This window comes from Carettochelys insculpta, chromosome 6, assembly GCF_033958435.1.
Source record: "Carettochelys insculpta isolate YL-2023 chromosome 6, ASM3395843v1, whole genome shotgun sequence".
Taxonomy (NCBI): Eukaryota; Metazoa; Chordata; order Testudines; family Carettochelyidae; genus Carettochelys; species Carettochelys insculpta.
Genome location: NC_134142.1, coordinates 122,597,157 through 122,615,814, shown reverse-complemented (window position 1 = coordinate 122,615,814; position 18,658 = coordinate 122,597,157). Strand labels below are relative to the sequence as shown.

At 49.5% G+C, this 18,658-nt stretch overlaps 1 pseudogene; it reads right to left on the bottom strand.

Annotated features, from left to right (window-relative positions):
- Positions 1 to 259: 259 nt before the first annotated feature.
- On the bottom strand, positions 260 to 9,526 carry LOC142015179 (uncharacterized; annotated as a pseudogene).
- Between the last annotated feature and the right edge of the window lie 9,132 nt (positions 9,527 to 18,658).

Below are 18,658 nucleotides of genomic sequence, written 5' to 3'. Positions count from 1 at the left end.
GTTATGTTAACGTTGCTGTTAATGTCACTTATTATAATTAATGTTAGACACCCACAGCAACCTCCAACTGTTATTATTTTATAAAAATATCATGAGTTTTGATTATTTGGAGCTGGCAAACTGTTTCCTTAACATGTCCCCCTTGCTACAATTCACTCTCAGGTCAGAGTCACTAACCAGGGGGTGGGAGAAAGATGCACAATAACTCCTATCGGCTATTGGGTTTTGACAGAGAGTAAAGATGTCAGATAACCAAATTCAACCAATTTATTGACTGGAAGTAAAATCGGTGTACTACAGAAACGTCAGCATATGCCCAGGCTGGAGAACTGTCTTGCTACAGTTACACCTTCCCTCTGTGACAAACTATGAATTCAGCCTCATTCATATGTGTATTGTCCATATTTAAAAAACAGAAAACTTCATAATCCACAGACTTGACACATATTTTCTTCTCTAATTATACACACAACAGTTTAGCTGGCAGCAGACCACAGCACACAAGCAGCATTACATCAAAGAAATATTCGGGTTAACAGTACCTAGCACCCAGTTCATATCTGAGCACACACCTTACAGATGACAGATTCTACACATACAGTGAACAAGGGTTAGAACAATAAAACTACTAGCAAATTTGCACAATAAAACCTAGCAGGAGAACAAAAGCTTTCTGGGACACTTTAACTCAGCCCTCGAACACCCCCGTTTTAGGGTGTGGATAACGATTTACAGCAGGTTACAACTGAGCAGGACGGCACCTGACGTGAGCAGCTCCAAAAAGAAAACCAAGAGGCTGCTTCTTTCCAACATCCTCTCCCAAGGGCGACTGGAGCGTGGTTAAATCAGCACTGCAGGGAAGATTGCAGGCCTTCCCTTACACACAAGGCCATGCAGCCATTTCAGACTCAGTCCCATTGTACTAATTTTAGGGCGACCATATCTCCCTGTCCCAAATACAGGACAGGGTAGTATGGGGGGAAGGGCAGCTCCTCCCAACTCCACCAAGCCCCAGGGAGCTGGGAAGGAGGTGTCAGCTGCTCGCACTCCCCAAGCCCTTGGGAAGTGGCAGCCCCTGGTGCGCTCTGGCAGCCCCGGGGAAGCGGCAGGGACACTGGCAGCCACCCACGCTCCCCCCGGCTTCCCTGAGGCTTGAGGAAGTGACCCATCCGCTCTCCAGCCAGCAGCCAGCGTAGCTTCTGCCAGAAAAGGTCAGAGCGGGGAAGGCCCAAATATGGGACAACTAGTCCCTTTTAAAAAATAAGTAGGGACACCTCTTTGGCATCCCAAATACAGGACTGTCCAGCCAAATACGGGACAGATGGTCACAAAACCTGCAGGAAGGATGAGGCAACAGTGAGGTAAAAATCACACCTCATCATCACTCTCTCACAGGGAGGCTTGGCCATGGATTTCCTCAGACTGCGGAACGGGGAGACGCTGCTGCTGTTTCAGCCGTGAATGTTGCTGGGACTGGTTTTTAATCTCTCTCACTCCCTATTTAAGTGTCTCTCTCGTCCTCCTTAAACTCTGCTGTCTGGGATGTCTGTTCTCATGCAGGATCCAGTCTCTGTTCCTGCCCAGGATCCCTGGCTTTTTCAGAACTGTCACACTCTGGGCTGGGACTGAAAACACCTACAACTAGCAGCAAATGAGTCCCAGCCTGCAGAGTAGAGTAAAATGGTTCAGAAAGTTTTTCCCTTACTCCTTAATGTTACATGTCACGGCTGAGATGCGGGTTTCTCTCTGTGGTAGAGGACTCAAAGTACCACTTCTTCCAGCAACACAAACTCAAATTATTCAGAAAAGAAAACTAATAGAAATAGAATTAACGCTCTGAAATCTCTAACTTCATAAGTGCTGATTCCATGGTAGCTCTGGGGCTGGAGCACCATGGGGAAAAATTTGGCAACCAAGCTTCCTCACTCACCTGCTGGAGAGCCCACCAACCAACTGCTCCCCCGCCCACCTAGTGCCTCCCACCCAATGCAAACAGCTCTTCCGCAGCATTCAGGACGCTCTGGGAAGAAGAGCAGGGATGGGAGGTACTCAGGGAGGAGATGGGGCTCAGGGGAAGGGATGGGATTGAAGCAGGGTGGAGGCAGAGCAGAGACAGACAGAGGTGAGGTGGGGATTTGAGGGAACATGTGGAACATCCCCCAGCTAAAGGGAATATCTGTGTCTAACATTCCAGCTCCTCAACCCCGTCCTTGCTTTTCCCCCCGCTGTACGGCTTCTGATGGCACAAACCCTGATTTAGATGTCGAGTAAGTGACTTTGTCATGGCAGCATCTTCTGCAGATATCAAGCACATCTGTCCCCCGCTGAGATGATAAAGGCGGCAGTCCATAACAAACTGTGCGCTCTTTGTTCTTGAACCCCACAGGAACTGGATGGGGTCCTCAGAAAGCCAAAATGGGTAGAGACGTATGTTGAACCACTTCTCACCACAGTGTATCCTGTTGTAATGAAGAAGGACGTCTGTGCCAGAGTATTTGCCCATTTGTCCAAGCAGAAAAGTAATGAAACAATAAATTCCATTGGGAAGCCTGAGAGGATGGGAGCCGCAGGGAGTGAATGGCCTTGGAGAAGCCAGAGCCACTCAAGTGCAGTCCTGACTCCAGTTATCCCTGTCCCAGCTGCAACCCACACTGAATGTTTCAGTGCCTCTAGGGTGAAACGCTTCCGTCTCATGCGGGTCACAAACCCAGCTCTGGGCCTAGTGTCTGCTGAGTTAGAATGTGGGAACGCTGCAGATCGGGGGCAAGTTCTCTCTCTTTTACTGGTGCTGGGAAAAGGGCAAAGTGAGCAATTCCAAGGTTCCCTCTGTCAAACACTGGGGTCAGGAGCGTCTACTTGCAGTAGGCCCTCTCATGTCTACGGACGGAGGATGAGCGAGTGAAGCACTTCCCACACCGAGTGCAGGAATACGGCCGCTCTCCAAAGTGGGTGCTCCGGTGCTTAGTCAGCGATGAGGCGCGAGCAAAGCGCCTCCCACACCGAGCGCAGGAATGCGGCTTCTTCTCCACGTGGATCTTCTGATGCTTGGCCAGAGACGAGGAGTGAGCAAAGTCCTTCCCGCACTGAAGGCAGGGGTACGGCCGCTCGCCGGAGTGGGTTCTCTGGTGGACGAGGAGGCCGGATGTCTGAGTGAATCTCTTCCCGCACTCAGTGCAGTGATAGGGTTTCTCCCCAGTGTGGATTCTTTGGTGGACTCGCAGTTTTGTTCGACGGATGAACTTTTTCCCACATTCCCCACAGGCATGGAGTCTCTCCCCAGTGTGGATTCGCTGGTGCAGACTGAGGTTTGCCAGACGCCTGAACATTTTCCCACACTCAGGGCATTGATGGGACTCCTGGGGACAGTGGACTCCTTGGTGTCTCCTGAGACTTTGGAGGAGACTGAATTTTTTCCCACACTCGGCACAGCAGTGAGGCTGCTCCCCAGTGTGGACCCTCTGATGTCTGACGAGATGTTCTCGGAGGTAGAACTTTTTCCCACACTCGTGGCACACGAAGGGTCTCTCTTTGCTGTGGCTTTTCTGGTGTCTAGTGAGAGTTGATGTAAGTTTGAAGCCTTTCCCACACTGGTCACAGCGATGGGGTCTCTTTTCTGAGTGGCTTCTCTGGTGGTTACGAAACGTTGATGAATCCTTAAATCGCTTCCCACACTCCGTGCAGGCGTAGGGTCTCTCTCCTGAGTGGCTTCTCTTGTGGATTGTAAGAGCTGATGTGTTGAAGAATTTTCTTCCGCACTCAGCACAGTGATAGGGTCTCTCTCCCGTATGGATTCTCCGGTGGGCAGTGAGCAGGGCTGCCTTCTTGAATGTCTTCCCACACTCAGGACAGGGATGATGAGCTCTTTTCTTTCGGTGGACTCTCCCATGCGCTCTGAGAGCTTTCTTTCTCCTAAAGCTCTCCCCACACTCGCTACAGTGATACAGATTCTGTCTCCTATGAACTGTCCAGTGGTGGCCTATCAGGTCCCTATGTACCTTGAATTCTTCCCTGCACACGCGGCAGGTATACAGGCTCTTCCTGGGCTCCCCTTGTCCCTCTGCATGAGGCTTTAGGTGTGGCTTGGATCTCCTCTGATGGCCTCTGGAGGCTGTTGGCTGCTTCCTGGTCAGGTGCTTCCTCTGCCTGCGCAGCCTGCACTGCCTCTTGTGGAGTCTTCCCCGCTCAGACTTCTGGGAATGGTTCTCTTCTGACGACCCTGGGAAAGGCCTCGGTGACTCCAGGTTACCAGGCCCTTCCTCAGGAGTCTGCCCTTCATCTCTGCTCAGGGCCCTTGCCCCTGCTTGGTGGGGAAAAGAATCCAGATGTTATTTTCAATACTGCCGACAACAGGAAATCACTATAATTCCCTGCAAGGGGATGTGCCTGAGGCAGCGCCACACACCTCCTTTCAGAGCAAAGCAGGCCCTTGGTAGTTAAGTGCAAGGGACCAAACTAGAATCCCCAGTGCTGGGGAGCTGCAGCTCCATGTCCCACAGGTCTTGCTAATACTCTCCCCAGTCAAGGAACCTGAGAATCAGCCCCCACGTTTCTCTCCCTACTCTGAGGACCGTCTCAGTTGGAGGACAACATCACCACAGACGCTCTACTGAGCGACACGCAGGGAACACTCATCCTGTGATGGGATCCAAGGGGTTCCATGTTCTTTGATGTACAGGGAGGCGGAGAGACTAGGGGCCCGCATGTCACAGCCCATTTTTGTCAATTTCACAGTCACAGGATTTTTAAAATAGTGAATTTCATGATTCCGGCTACTTCTATCTGAAATTTTATGGAGTGGTCATTGTGGGGGTCCTGACTCCAGAAGGACTTGGGGGATACAAGGCTTTTCTAGCAGGGATGTCTGCGCTGCTGGAGAGTGGCAGCTGCTGACCAGCAGCCCAGCTTCTAAAGGCAGAGCTGCCACCAGCCACAGCACAGGGTGGTCTGGTAGGGTATTGCCACCTTTACTTCTTTGCTCCTGTCTCTGGAGCTTGGCCCTGAGTCAGCAGCTACCACTAGCTGGCTGCCTAACTCTGAAGGCAGCAGCACAGAATTAAGGGACATATGGTACAGTGTTGCCACCTGTTCTTCTGTGCTGCTAGTGGAGGAGTGCTGCCTTCAGAGCTGGGAGCCCAGCCAAGAGCCACTGCTCTCCAGCTGTGCAGCTCTGAAGGCAATGCAGAAGGGTGGAAATATTGTGATACCCCCTCACCCTAAAATACCCTTGTGACTCCACCCCTTGACCTCTAATCTGAGACACCCTCTTCCCCCCCATGACATTTGTACAGTATTGGACAGTGATACCCAGGCAGTGGCTCACGAGCCTCATGTGACGCTTTCAGGCACAGCCTACGGCTCTTCCAGGCTCCCTCCTGGAGCACTATGAATAGCCGATTTACAGCGCTCCTGCAGGGAGACCTAGGGCCTCCCTGGTTCTCTATGATCATCACAGACACCTGGAGCAACTCCTGCCCTGCCCCGGCGATCTGTACTTGTGTTTTAAAAGGACAGTCTGTGTTTAGTGCTGAATCTGGTGACTCCAGGAGCTGGCCCTTTCAGACCAACACCAAATATCCTGTGATGATTTATTAAAAAACAAAACAAAACAAAAAAAAAACCTCAGCAATTGTCATCACATCATTAGCTTTGCACTAAGTCCTCTAGACAAAGCACCTAAGAGAGAGGAAGGGATTTGTTCTCAATAATGAGCGTCAGAGGCAGTTGCTGGGTGCGCCTGGCTTCTAGTCTTTTGTGCTGATCTTGGTCTGGGAGCCTGGTTAGTAGCAGCAAAACACTGCACGCCACGGCATCTCTACAAGGAGCACTTTTGTCCGAGGCATTGGTTGTACCTCTGAGTAGATGTTAACAGGAGATACAGGCCTCAAACGTCAGCTGAAGTGCTCAATAAATGAGTGAGCTAAATTTCTGTGATACTGAAAAATTATTTGCACGTTTTAGAGTATTTGTTTCTATTTATAGTTAAGTATTTAATACTACCGGCTGTGTCTGGCGGGGCAGGTGTAGGACTTACAGTAGTCATGGGCTCTTTGGTTAACGGTAGTTGCAAACGTGGGTCTCAAGACCACAACTGGTAAAAACACAGCACAGATCAGATTTCACAGTCTGTGGTGCATTTTCTATGGCTGTGAATCTGGCAGGGCCCTATGCATGGGGGGAGAGAGGGAGATTCTAGGAGGATATTGGTGTCAGGAGGAAAAACAGCTATTTGAGCATTCATTTGCTGACCAGTCCCAGGTCTCCTCTGTGTCTGTAAAACCTACACCAAGACAAAAGGTCCTAGGTTAACAGCACCCAGACCGAATGAGTATCTCTGAGAAAAGCACTTTCCCCAGTGTCATAAACTACGCACAAGATGGCAGCCACATGATTTGCAATTTGTCTTGTGGTAGCACAAGTGAGTTTGAGTTCCATAGAGCCGGGTGCTGCACAAAACCAGAGAGATCAGTCACCCTGATGGTGAAGAGCTTATACACGAAATACACAAAAGTCAAATGAGCAGCTTGCTGGTGTAATTGCTGGGCACACACATTTACCCTGATGGGCAGTTCAATTGTAAGATCCATGAGAAAGCCTGTGAAGTGTCACCATAGCCTATGAAAATAAATGTTGATGGGAAAAGGTGCAAAATATAATAAAAATATGGAATTAGCCCAAACGAGAAAGGTCTATCGTGCAATTGAAGGACAGTGTTGAAATTCTGGCTGATAACCAAATGGGCTGTGTCTACACTTGCATTCCTCTTTCAAAAGAGAAATGCAAGTGTAGACACAGCCAAGTGGAACTGTACATTAATGAACAAAAATGAATTTGTGAGAAATCAGCCCTGCCTGGAGGAAAACCCAGCGAGGGGATGGCCTGTTTTGTCTATTACTTTATTTGGGTTTTTTTCAAAAGCAAACACTTGGGTGGAAAAGAGAGGAGGGGAACTGAATGCAACCCTTGCTGGCTGAAAGAAGCAGTCACAGGTGTGTGCCACCAACTGCGTCAGTGAGTAAATCTGTCATTCTCGCACCCCAAACCTCACTTAGGGTTTGTCTTGTTTTGTTTCTAAGGAGCAGAATGAGATTTTAAAATCTGCCCCAACCCTTTCCATCTAACTGCTTCTCTTTTCCCCAGAAGAACAGTTACCACCATCCTCAGTACCATGCCAGTCATGTTGATGCTGTTGTCTCTTTGGGCCCTTGTATTCTATATAAATTACTACAACATTGTTCAAGGTCCGCCAGCAGCTCAGCAGCAGTGAGGAATATAATCCAGATCTCCTCACTCCCAGAACATGATGTTGCCTCCCAACTAGTCCTGGAGGGCAATGGGGAAATCCTTTATTAAGGTCAACCGAGAGCCCCCAAAAGCAATGGAACCATGTTGGAGCCCTACAGAACTGGGCCTGACCAAGGAGGGGAGATTCCCAAGTGCTGCCTGGCCAGTGATTCAGACTGCCAGGGAGAGGTTACAAACACTTGGGGGATGGGATAAGAATGGAAAATGAGCCTGACAAAGGGCAGAATTGGTCTGAAATCAACGAGATGAAATTCAACAAACACAAGTGGAAAAGAGTTCACTGGTGGAAGGAAAAATTAACTGCACAACTAGACAATGGGGAATGACTGGTGGGGCAGCAGGTACAGCAGCAAAGAAGGGTCATAGCGGATCACAAACTGAAGGAGAGCTGACAAGATGATACTCTTGCAAAGGAGCCTGACAACACTGCACTAAAAGACTAACGTTCTGGGATGCATTGTCACTCTGGCCAAAATGCAGCAGGACTTCAGCTGCTTTCAAGTTACTCTTTTGTCCCCTGCACATCACTTTAATACCATCCTCACCTGGGTGGGGCCCTCTCAGGATGGCCCCATCTTCGTCTTCCGTGGGACTCCGGACACACAGCTCTTCCCCTTGCTCTATGCTGGAGATCACCCCTGGCTTGGGGGTTTGGACTCCTGCTCAGAGAAAAGCATCACCCCCATTAGATCTCAATGCATCTGTTCTAGCCACAGAACTGCTGCACATTATGCAACTTCATACACCATGTTGTGCTAATCTATGCATTTGCATTCACATTTCATGCAAAGATGAGCTGCAGCTTATAATCAAAATACTCCTGGTGCCCAGCAGTGGTAGGATATTGAGTGGCAATGACCTGCCACCTGTAGAAAGGGGGCTGCAGTGTCTGGTGGGACAGGGGGTGTATACTGCTCCTAAATAGTGCAACTTATAGCGAAATGATGTATAAAGGGGAATTAATATCCATAAGGAGTAATGTAATTAGCTTCAGATACGTTCTCAACACATGCAGTTCACAAACTTGTGGTACGTATAATGTACCTATAACCCACAAAAAACACTAAATAGAAAGAGCATAGAAACACATACATAAATATATAAATAATAAATAATAAGATAAATAAATAAATAAATAGAAAAAGATAAGCTAGCTCCCCACCAGTCTCCACAGGCTCCCCGCTGTTCCCTATTGGCTCCCTGCCTGTTCCTGCAGTTCTCCATCAGCTCCCTGCAGTTCTGTGCCACTCCCCCAGCTCCCTGCCAGCTCCCCGCCAACTCCTCCTGGCTCCCTGCAGTTCCCCACCAATCCTCTGTGACTTTAGGTCTCACTTCCAGGACCCCTGCACTACAGCGTCTGCTGCCCGGCCACCACAAAGCTCAGCTATGTTCCTGGCTTTTGGTCCCTTGGCCCCTAAATGACATAAGTGAGGATCAGTGCGATTTATAATGCACCTGCTTTCCTGAATTAATTAACGACTTCTATGCAAAACGACTTATAGCGAAGCGACTTACAACAAGGACCCCCTGTAGATGAGGTAGTGCGTTGTACTGAACCAACCTCTGCTGGAGGGACAGCAGCTTTCCTTTCTCAGATCTGAAGAGCTCCGTGTGACTCAAAAGCTTGTCTCCGTCACCAACAGAAGTTGGCTCAAGAGAAGATATTCCCTCTCCGACCTTGTCTGCCCACGAAAGGGCCCCTCTGCTCCGCTGAACAGCCACACGCATGCGTCCCTCCTTCCAGCCCCACAGACCTCTCTCTGACCAACCAACCAGACCAACGCTTCACCTCAGTGACTGCGTCTCTGCGGCCCTGATCTCAGGGAACCAGCTCCTCACCTAATGAGACCAGAGCCTGGTAATTGTCCCACATGACCTGTCTGTACAGCTGCCTTTGCTCCTTGCCCAGCAGCGCCCACTCCGCCGGGGAGAAATACATGGCCACATCCTCGAAGGTCACCGACATCTGAAAGGACAAACAGCTCCACTCAGCATGGACCGCTCACGCCCTGGCAGAGGAAGAGCTGTAGCAGTGGAAGCCCAGTGACCCCAACAACCGGAAGGGCCTTGGCAGGGTTGAAAGTTTGTGCTGTTGTTACGCATACAGGCTTGTCACAGTGTGAAGTAATGGTTGGCATTTTCCCATGACTTGTTTTTTGTGTCTCTGATTCACCACAGTGGTGGCTCCTGCAGATGGGCCCGGCCCTCTCCTGTGGGTGTTGTGTCACTGCACAAAGGGATGAATCAATGCCGGGGGTTAGCCCTCCAGACCCTCTACCATGGTGGGGCAGGCAGGCTCTAGGCCTCTGTGCAATGTAGCTCAGAGACTCTGTCACTAAGTTACCCCAGCAAGAGCGACTACCTCCCCAGACTTGTCTCTCTCACATCCTGACACCGACCCAGCTGATCTGCAGAAGTGGGTCTGACCCACGAAAACTCAGGACCTAATAAATGTGTTAGTCTTTAAAGTGCTATAGGACTGCAAGGCTCCAGCAGCGTAACCAAGCCTAATTCCTGCCCAGTATAGGGGACCAGCCCTGGGAGGGAGGGACAGGGCAACCACCCCATGGTGCAGCCCCTGCAGCTCCTGGCTGTTATGTGCCTGCCTCCAACTGTCCCCTCACAGCTGCGGCTGCAGCAGGGCCCTGCACCAGGCGGGATGTGTCTCTCCCAGGCATGGTGCCACCCCCTCCTTCCCCGGGCAGATATTTCCAGCCTCCCTGGCCACCCATCTGTGCAGCCCCGCGCCCCGCTCACCCCTTGGCTGGGCAGCAGCCTGCAGCCGGGGCTCGCTCAGCGGGCACAGGCCGGCAGGGCTCTGCAGCAAAGTCCCGCCCTTAGCCCGGCCTCCTCTTGCAGGGACTGGGTGGCTCTGGCAGGCGGAGGCTTCCAAGCTCTGTGAGCTTAACCCTTAATCATCCCAGCAGGGGAAGTAGCTGGAGGGCCAGAGAGTAGGGGGAGAATGGAAGGAATTCGGTTCCCCCACTGTAAATAACAGACTATATATCTCAACCCAGAGCTACCCAAGTTCCCTTTGGAAAGATGCAATTCCAGGAGCAGAAACTCCAAGTCTGGCTGACTGTCTTCATGGGATTGCTTTGCTAAAATGCAGATTTCTGTGCTCCTGACTAAGCTGTGCTTGGGTAGCTGCCTATGAGAGATTCAGGTGCTCGCGGGCTGATTAGCAGAGAGCCACCCACATGGTGAGCTAGCCTCTGGCAAAAGACCTCCCGGACGCCCCCAGTTGCGCTACAAAGATGTCTGCAAGAGAGACCTCAGCGAGGTAGACATCGAGCTGGACAACTGGGAAGAACTAGCAGACGACCGCAGCAGATGCAGGCAGGGGTTACACAAGGGCCTTCAGAAGGGCGAGATGAGGATCAGACAGCTAGCAGAGGAGAAGCGAGCGCACAGAAAGCACACTAAGGACTTGCCAGACACCCACCACATCTGCAAGAGATGCAGCAAGGACTGTCACTCTCGTGTGGGTCTTCATAGTCACAGTAGATGCTGTAAATGAAGTCCTCAATTGAAACTATAAAGGGTGCGATCCATAGTCTGTGCAGATGGAAGGATGCCTACTATACTATATACCCACAGTGGGCAGAATTTGTTTCTGTTGGTGGTACATATCCACAAATACCTCGGTGCATGTAACAAAATTTATTCTGTCCATGAATGGAAAAAATTAAAGGGATCATTACCCCTGACCAGTGTTGCTTGTAGCTGCTTGCCTGGGCTGCTGCCCAGGAGACATTCAAGTGCCTCCCAGCTCATTAGCAGAGGACTTACAGCTAGGTTTTTGTTTCTACTAGTGGTGTCTATTTGCATGTCTCAGTGCTCATAAAAAATTAGTCCACACATGGATGGAAAAATTCCAGACATCAAAAAGATTAGAGGGAACACTGTCCCTTATCCTGATTTTCTTGCCAAAGAAAGGCTTGTTGGACAGCCTCTCAGTTTGGTTGACTCCTGACCAGCCTCCCCTTCGTTTTTGCAAAACTGGAGTTAGCCGCTCCCCAGACTTATCTGGGAAATACACCTCAGCCATGTGGTCAGCAACAATGTGAGGTTTGCGGATGATATAGTTATAATTGAAGAAGATGAGGAGAAGCTAGCGAAAACGGTGCAGGTGTTAAATGAAGAAGGGAAGTGGTACGAGCTGATTATGAACATTGGTAAAACAAAAACAGTGGTATTTGGAGATAAGGAAAGAGGAAGGAAGATCAGTGTGGATGGTATTGAACTAGAAAATGTAGAGAAGTTCACATATCTAGGGAGCAACATAACTTATGATCTAGACTGTAAGAAGGAACTAGAGACTAGAATAGCGAAAGAAAAAGCGAGTTTGAAGGCGACGGATAAGATCTGGAAAAGCAAAGCAATTAGCTTAAGAACGAAGCTGAGCGTCTTGAAAACATGTGCTCAGCAACATTTTGTATGAATGTGAGATGGGTGGGCTCTCGCACTCTGATTCGTCTGTGAGACAGAAGGGGAGGAGGCCCCTAGTGGCTAGAGCAAAGCGCTGCTGCTGTTCATTGAGACTTAATAGGCCAGACTGTTCGTTAGCAAGGGCAATACTCATGCTTGAGGTGCTGCATCGTGAGGCTTAGTTGTTCAGCAATCTGGGGACTAGGGTAATCGGTCAGCGCAGTGTGGAGGCTGACTTAGTAGGCTGGGAGTTTTCCCTTTTAAGTTCACAAGACAGGGGTGATCCACTTGCATGCACACTACCATTTTCTTCAGGCATTTCTCCACACAGGACGGCGAGGCAAGCATAGAAGAATTGAAGAAGATGAAGTGGTATCCATCTAGCCGTGAGCCTGGGCGTAGCACTCCTGAGAGGCAGTTCCACCCACTGCTTCTTCCTTGCCGCAGTAGCAGATCTTACCCACTGGTTGCAGCTCACTCTAGGACTGCAGAAGGGGGTGATCTTGGAGGGAGGGATAAACTTCATCTACCTGTGTATAGTTATTGTGTGTTCTGACAACCAGAAGTTTGTTTGATTATTGTTCAATTGTTAAATAAATCATCACTATTGGGTTATCTTTATTTTGTGAGGTATTCAATAAGCGCAGTTGTAGAAACATCAAGGGGTCCGAGCTTGCAAAAGCAGGGTGCAGCAATCCTGCATACTGTTCAGGTGTAACAGGGCTATGGTGGCTGCCTGGACAGTCCAGAGCTGGCCTGTGGGCTGGGTCCAGGGCCACTGCCTGCAGGGCCGTGGCAATGTCCGGCACCCCAGCCAGAGCTGGAGCTGGCCTCTGCAGGGTCTGGGCTACACCTGCAGCGCTGGGGCCATGCAGCTGATGCCCATGTGGCTGGGGCTGGGTTTGGGCGAGTATCGTGGCTGGGATCAGGGCCCGCATGAGGCTGGAACCAGCCTCTGCAGCTGGCAACCAGGTCGGTATTGGCCCAGCAGGGGCCAAGGTCCGGCAGGAGGTAAGGGGCCCCCACAGCTGGAGGTGGGGTGGGGGGAAGAGGAGCAGGCAGCAGACCACCCTTCATCCAGCAAATTCCCTCCTCTGGGACCAGTCAGGTCCCGAGGGGTATTATAATTGCTAGTTATGTTAAATATGTTAAAGTTAATAAGGGTTATGAGGTATCTGGATGCTTGCGCTTATCGTGAGGAAGACACTCCGTCTGAAAAAGAGCGAGTCCACCTTGGAACTCAGGGTCAGGGACTAAGCTGGTTTCTCACCAAAACCTGACTGAGAATTCCATTACCTCAGAAAGGTGCCTAACTCTGTACCCAGCACTAAGACTGTCGCACGTGGCCCAGAGACTAATATAGTACACGGCTCTCGAGTGGGGGCCAGAGCTCTCTATTCCATCTGAGTAGCTCTTGGGTGTGGCTGTTCCACCTAAGATACGTGTGAGTGCTCCCATCTGCACTGCTACCTGCACCAGGCCATCGTAGCTGTACCACCAAAAGAGGAGACAGAGCAGCTTTGTGGGACCTCCGTGGAGTTCCTTCCCAAGAGCTTAAAATTAGCTTAAGGGTTGTAGGTCCCAGGCTTCAGCTACACAGCACCCAAAGAATATAAACTTCCTTTCATTTCTTTTCTAGGGTTCTTCCTCATTCCGATTAAATGGGTATCCAGGCCTAGGCTTCATGCCTCTTGTATACAATCCCAGCACTGTTATTGTCGCGTATAAACCATCTACACAGGCATTATTGCCCCTGTGAGTCAGGGACAGCATGATTTTGGTGGGAAGGGTCTGTATGATAAAAATCCCCACAGACCCATGAAGCTTTAAATTGTCATTGCTTGTCCATTGGCAGCACTGTAACGGTTCTTTTTGACCGGTAGCTCCCCTGGGAATTTGAATCTGCTCATGAATAATTCATAAAGACTTGCAGTGAGGTCACAGCTACCTGGAATCAAGTGTTGTGATTGGTCACTTTTTGATCCGTCTTGGAATTCTAAATGCAGATGACTTATGCAGATTACCTCATGAATATTTATGAGGGACCTCTATACAAGCAGGGCACGCAGCCCATTCCGGACGGCCCTGGATGGGAAGGTGTGGCTCACAAGAGCGTCTGCCAAGTCCCTTGGCCAGCCCTTCAGGGCGAAGACTGAAGCAGAAGACCCAAGAGAGGCGCAAAACTGTCACCACCCAGAGGGGCGCAAGACTGTCACCAGCCTGCATTCCGGTGGCGGCGGCTTCAGCAGCAAGGCGGCGTCCCTGAGAGCGAGCTTGCCAGAGGGCGAACTGGCCTGCGTCCGCGCAGGTACTGCGTCTCTGGTGCTGCGAACCCCAGGGCCCGTCACAAATCCAGCAGCGCCCGCCTTCATCGCCTGCTCAACCAGCAGCGGCCTACTACTGGACGTAACAAATCTCTTCCAGACAAGTATCCTAACCGACCGGCAGGCCTGTGCTTTGCGCAGGGCCTGCAGACAAGGCGATACCTTTCCTGCCAGTAGCTTAAGGGACCCCTAGCAGGGGAGCAGGGCCGATCCCCCTGCTGAGTGCCTTTCAGGAAGGGCAGGCACAGCACCCCGAGGACCGACCTTAGGCCGGGTCTTGCTGGCCACTGGCTGAGTTCCAGTGCAAGAGACACTTACTAAGACTTCTTGTAGTTTGGAACTGTTACCGCTTCAATTAATCTGTTTATCACAGATAGTTCTTTTAAATGTTAGTTTTAATAGATAAGTTGTTTTATTAATAGGAACCTTAGTGATAGATAGGATTGTTAATTAAGTTAGTAATACATAGGATTGTTAAACCATTTTAGTAGTAAATTATAGGTAATAATTGTGAGTCTATTAATAACCTAGTTGGGGGAAAAATGTTATTAGCTTGTTAAAATATTGGTACCAACAAAGAATACTTACCAGGGTGAAGGTGTGGCCTCCCCTCTTCTTGTCTTTTCTATTCGGCTTGATAGAGAGGTGACAACCTCCATCGGCCTTTTAAAAAATCACTATTACTATTGGGATCGGAGTAGCGACCTGGTCCCTGGTAAGGGTAAAGAGGAGTAACGCCCTCTCCCTCCTTTTATTTCAAAATATATACATACACGCATACATGTTACTTTCCTTTGAACTGGCCCTGGGCCGAATTTACCTGAGACCACGTCACAGTCTGGTATTAAAAATGGTCATCTTCCTGTTGATCCAAGTAAGCGTATACTGATGTTGATCCAAGTAAGTGTATACTGATATTAGAATAGGGCTGGCAGTAATACTTCCCATTCCTTCCTAGTGTATTAATAAACCACTCGTGTTTCACATATCTTTGTTGCCTGCCTCATTGCTCTCCTCGACCTCAGTCTTCCCGAGGGCTGCCAGTGTAGGTCCGCATCCTCTAGGGGCGCACCCCAACAAAGGCTGCGGGGGCAGGTTCTGGGACCTAAAAGGTGGTGAGGGTTTGTTTTGTGGTGTCTTCCCACCACCTGTTGGGGGCCCAGCATTGCTGCAGATGCCACGGCATTGCTGGAGAGTCCCTGGGCAGTTATATGTATATGATCAGACGCTTACTATTGCCTGATTTTTTGATTATTCTTGTTCCCATTTTTCTAATTGCTGTAATTTAACCTTGTAATACACTCTGTGAATTTACATAGTGTTTCCTTCATTATTTATGATACACTGAGACGGGGGAACGCACTGGGATTATCCAACCAGTGATAGACAAGGGAAAGGAGGGATTCCTACATCTTTTGAAACAGGGGCTGCCTTACCTTCCTCCTTTCCACTTACTCTCCCTTAGTTGCCTCTGTCCCGGGTAACAATTCTGGTGACTGAGGCAGGACCCCTTTCAGGAGTAATGCCGGTAATCTCTCATTAGGCCAGATAAGCATTCTAGGATTTTGTTTTTCCATTCTATTTTGTTTACAGTGCCAGGGATAGGTACACCATCCATTGACTCGGGGTGGGTTTCCCATTTGTTTCAAAGGCCCTGGAATCTTCCATACACAGCAAGGACTGCCTAACAGTATACACTGTGGTCTAGTTGCTTTCCGCTGGGCCAGGAAAATTTTTGTTCCCTCCCTTTTATTTCCTTGTTAACTTTTTCTCTGGGTTGAAGCGTAAGCAACCCTTTAGACGACAAAGGTATTCAGCCTCCAAGGAAAGATGTCCCTGAAAAATAAAAAGTCTATTGAATTTAGGATTGATTATTTTGCAAAAGGGAAAAATCCTTGGATGACTGAGTCCCAGACAGGAGAGGACTCCTTAAGTAGATTTGCAGTTCTGTGGGCGCGGTATTTAGGAACTAAGCTAGCCCCAAATAAAAGGGCACAAAAACAATCTTTCATCTATGGCTTGGCTTTGGTCAGCCAGGAGTTGAATTCCCAAGTGAGCCGGTTAAAAACACAAAGGGCTTGTCTACACTACCACCTTCCTTCAAAGGAAGGATGGTAATTAGGGTGTTGGGAGTTTACTAATGAAGTGCTGTGGTGCATACGCAACACTTCATTAAGCAAATTCCCCCCTGCAGCAACTTTGAAGTCCTCAACACCGTGGCCGAGTGGCCCCAGCAGGTTGTCAAGCAGGAGCTGGGACCAGAGGCCAGCCGCACACCACCAGGGCTGCAACCAGGCACAGAAGCAGAGTGGTTGAGAGATGAGAGGGAGCTCGTTATTGATCTCCCCTCCTGCACGTCCAGCCGGGCATCCGCCCAACAGGCTTCCCCTGACCTTGGTGGTGGACCCTCAGGTACGTACCCCACAGGGCACACACCCTCGGGTCATGGGGCAGGGGCACCATACATGACTGGGGGCCCCCCCACACCCCCAGCAGACCATGGCAGATGGGGCAGCAAAAGTCACTGCATGTTTTGAGGGCTGGAGAAAAAGGCTTTCCAGAGAGGCAGTGAAAGAACTCAAACTATTTATCTGATAAAAGAATGAGAGGTGGCAAAGCGGATGGGGAGCTGCAGACAGGGGAGTTTAAGAGGGAAACCAAGTGATCCTGCTGCTGCAGAAGCTACCAGGTGAGAGCACTGGCATTTGGGGTGAGTGAGTGTGCTTAACTGCTTGAATTTGAACTGCCGTTTTGATTTCAGGTGGGTCAGTTTCAGTTTCAGTGGCAGCTGGGACTGCGTGCGGCACCTTTGTTCCCTTGTACCCCTAAGGCTGGGAAGTCTGCTGCCACCACTGCGAGGAGGAAACGTAGAGTAGTGGTGGTCGGGGACTCTCTTCTGACGGGGATGGAGGTGCCCATCTGTCGCCCTGACATTTCCTCTTGGGAGGTGTGCTGCCTGCCGGGGGTCCATGTCTGAGACATTACGGAAGCACTGTCTAGGATTATCCAGCCCCCTGACTACTATCCCATGCTTCTCATCCATGTGGGCACTTATGATACTGCGAGATGTGATCCTGAGCAGGTCAAGAGTGACTTCAGGGCTCTGGGGGCATGAGTGAGGAAATTTGGGGCACAGGTGATATTCTCCTCAATCCTGCCTGTCAGTGGTAGGGGCCCAGGCAGAGACAGGTGCATCCTAGAGGTGAATGCCTGGCTTCGAAGATGGTGTCGCCAGGAAGGCTTTGGCTTCCTTGACCATGGGATGCTATTCCAGGAAGGACTGCTAGGCAGAGATGGTGTTCACCTTTTGAGGAGGGGAAAGACCATATTTGGACACAGACTGGCTAACCTAGTGAGGAGGGCTTTAAACTACGTTCGACAGGGGCAGGGGAACAAAGCCCACACGTAAGTGGAGAACATGGAAACCTGGGAGATGGGTCAGAAATGGGAGGCAGCATGGGCAACAATGTCAGAGTAAAAAGAGGGTCACGGCAAAACAGGGAGGCAAGATCAAATCAATATCTTAGATGCCTATATACAAATGCGAGAATTATGGGTAATAAGCAGGAAGAACTGGAAGTGCTCATAAATAAATACAACTATGACATCGTTGGTATCACGGAAACTTGGTGGGAAAATACACATGATTGGAATGTTGGTATGGAAGGGTACGGCCTGCTTAGGAAGGACAGACAGGGAAGGGGGGTGGAGGTGTTGCCTTATATATTAAAAATGTACACACTTGGACTGAGGTGGAGATGGACATAGCAGATGGACGTGTTGAGAGTCTCTGGGTTAGACTAAAAGGGGTAAAAAACAAGGGTGATATCCTGCTAGGAGTCTACTTCAGGCTGCCTACCCAGGTGAAAGAGGTGGATGAGGCTTTTTTTAAACAACTAACAAAGTCATGCAGGGCCCTGGATTTGGTGGTGATGGGGGACTTCAACTATCCAAATATATGTTGGGAAACTAATACAGCAGGGCACAGACTATCTAGTAAGTTCTTGGATTGTATTGGAGACAATTTTTTATTCCTAAAGGTTGAAAAAGCTACCGGGGGGAAACTGTTCTAGATTTGATTTTAACAAATAGGGAGGAATTGGTAGAGTACTTGAAAGTGGAAGGCAGCTTGGGTGAAAGTGATCATGAAATCATAGAGTTCACAATTCTAAGGAAGGGAAAAAGGGAAAACAGCAAAATAGAGATAACGGATTTCAGGAGGGCAGATTTTGGTAAACTCAGAGAGCTGGTAGGTAAGGTCCCATGGGAAGCAAAACTGAGGGGAAAAACAGCTGAGGAGAGTTGGCAGTTTTTCAAAGGGACATTATTAAGGGCCCAAAAGCAAGCTATCCCACTGTGTAGGAAAGATAGAAAATATGGCAAAAGACCGCCTTGGCTGAACTAGGAGATCTTGCATGACCTCAAAATAAAAAAGGAATCATATAAAAAATTGAAACAAGGACAAATTGCAAAGGATGAATATAGGCAAACAACACAGGAATGCAGGAGCAAGATTAGAAAGGCTAAGGCACAAAATGAGCTTAAATTAGCTACAGGCGTAAAAGGAAACAAGAAAGCTTTTTAAAAATATATTAGAAACA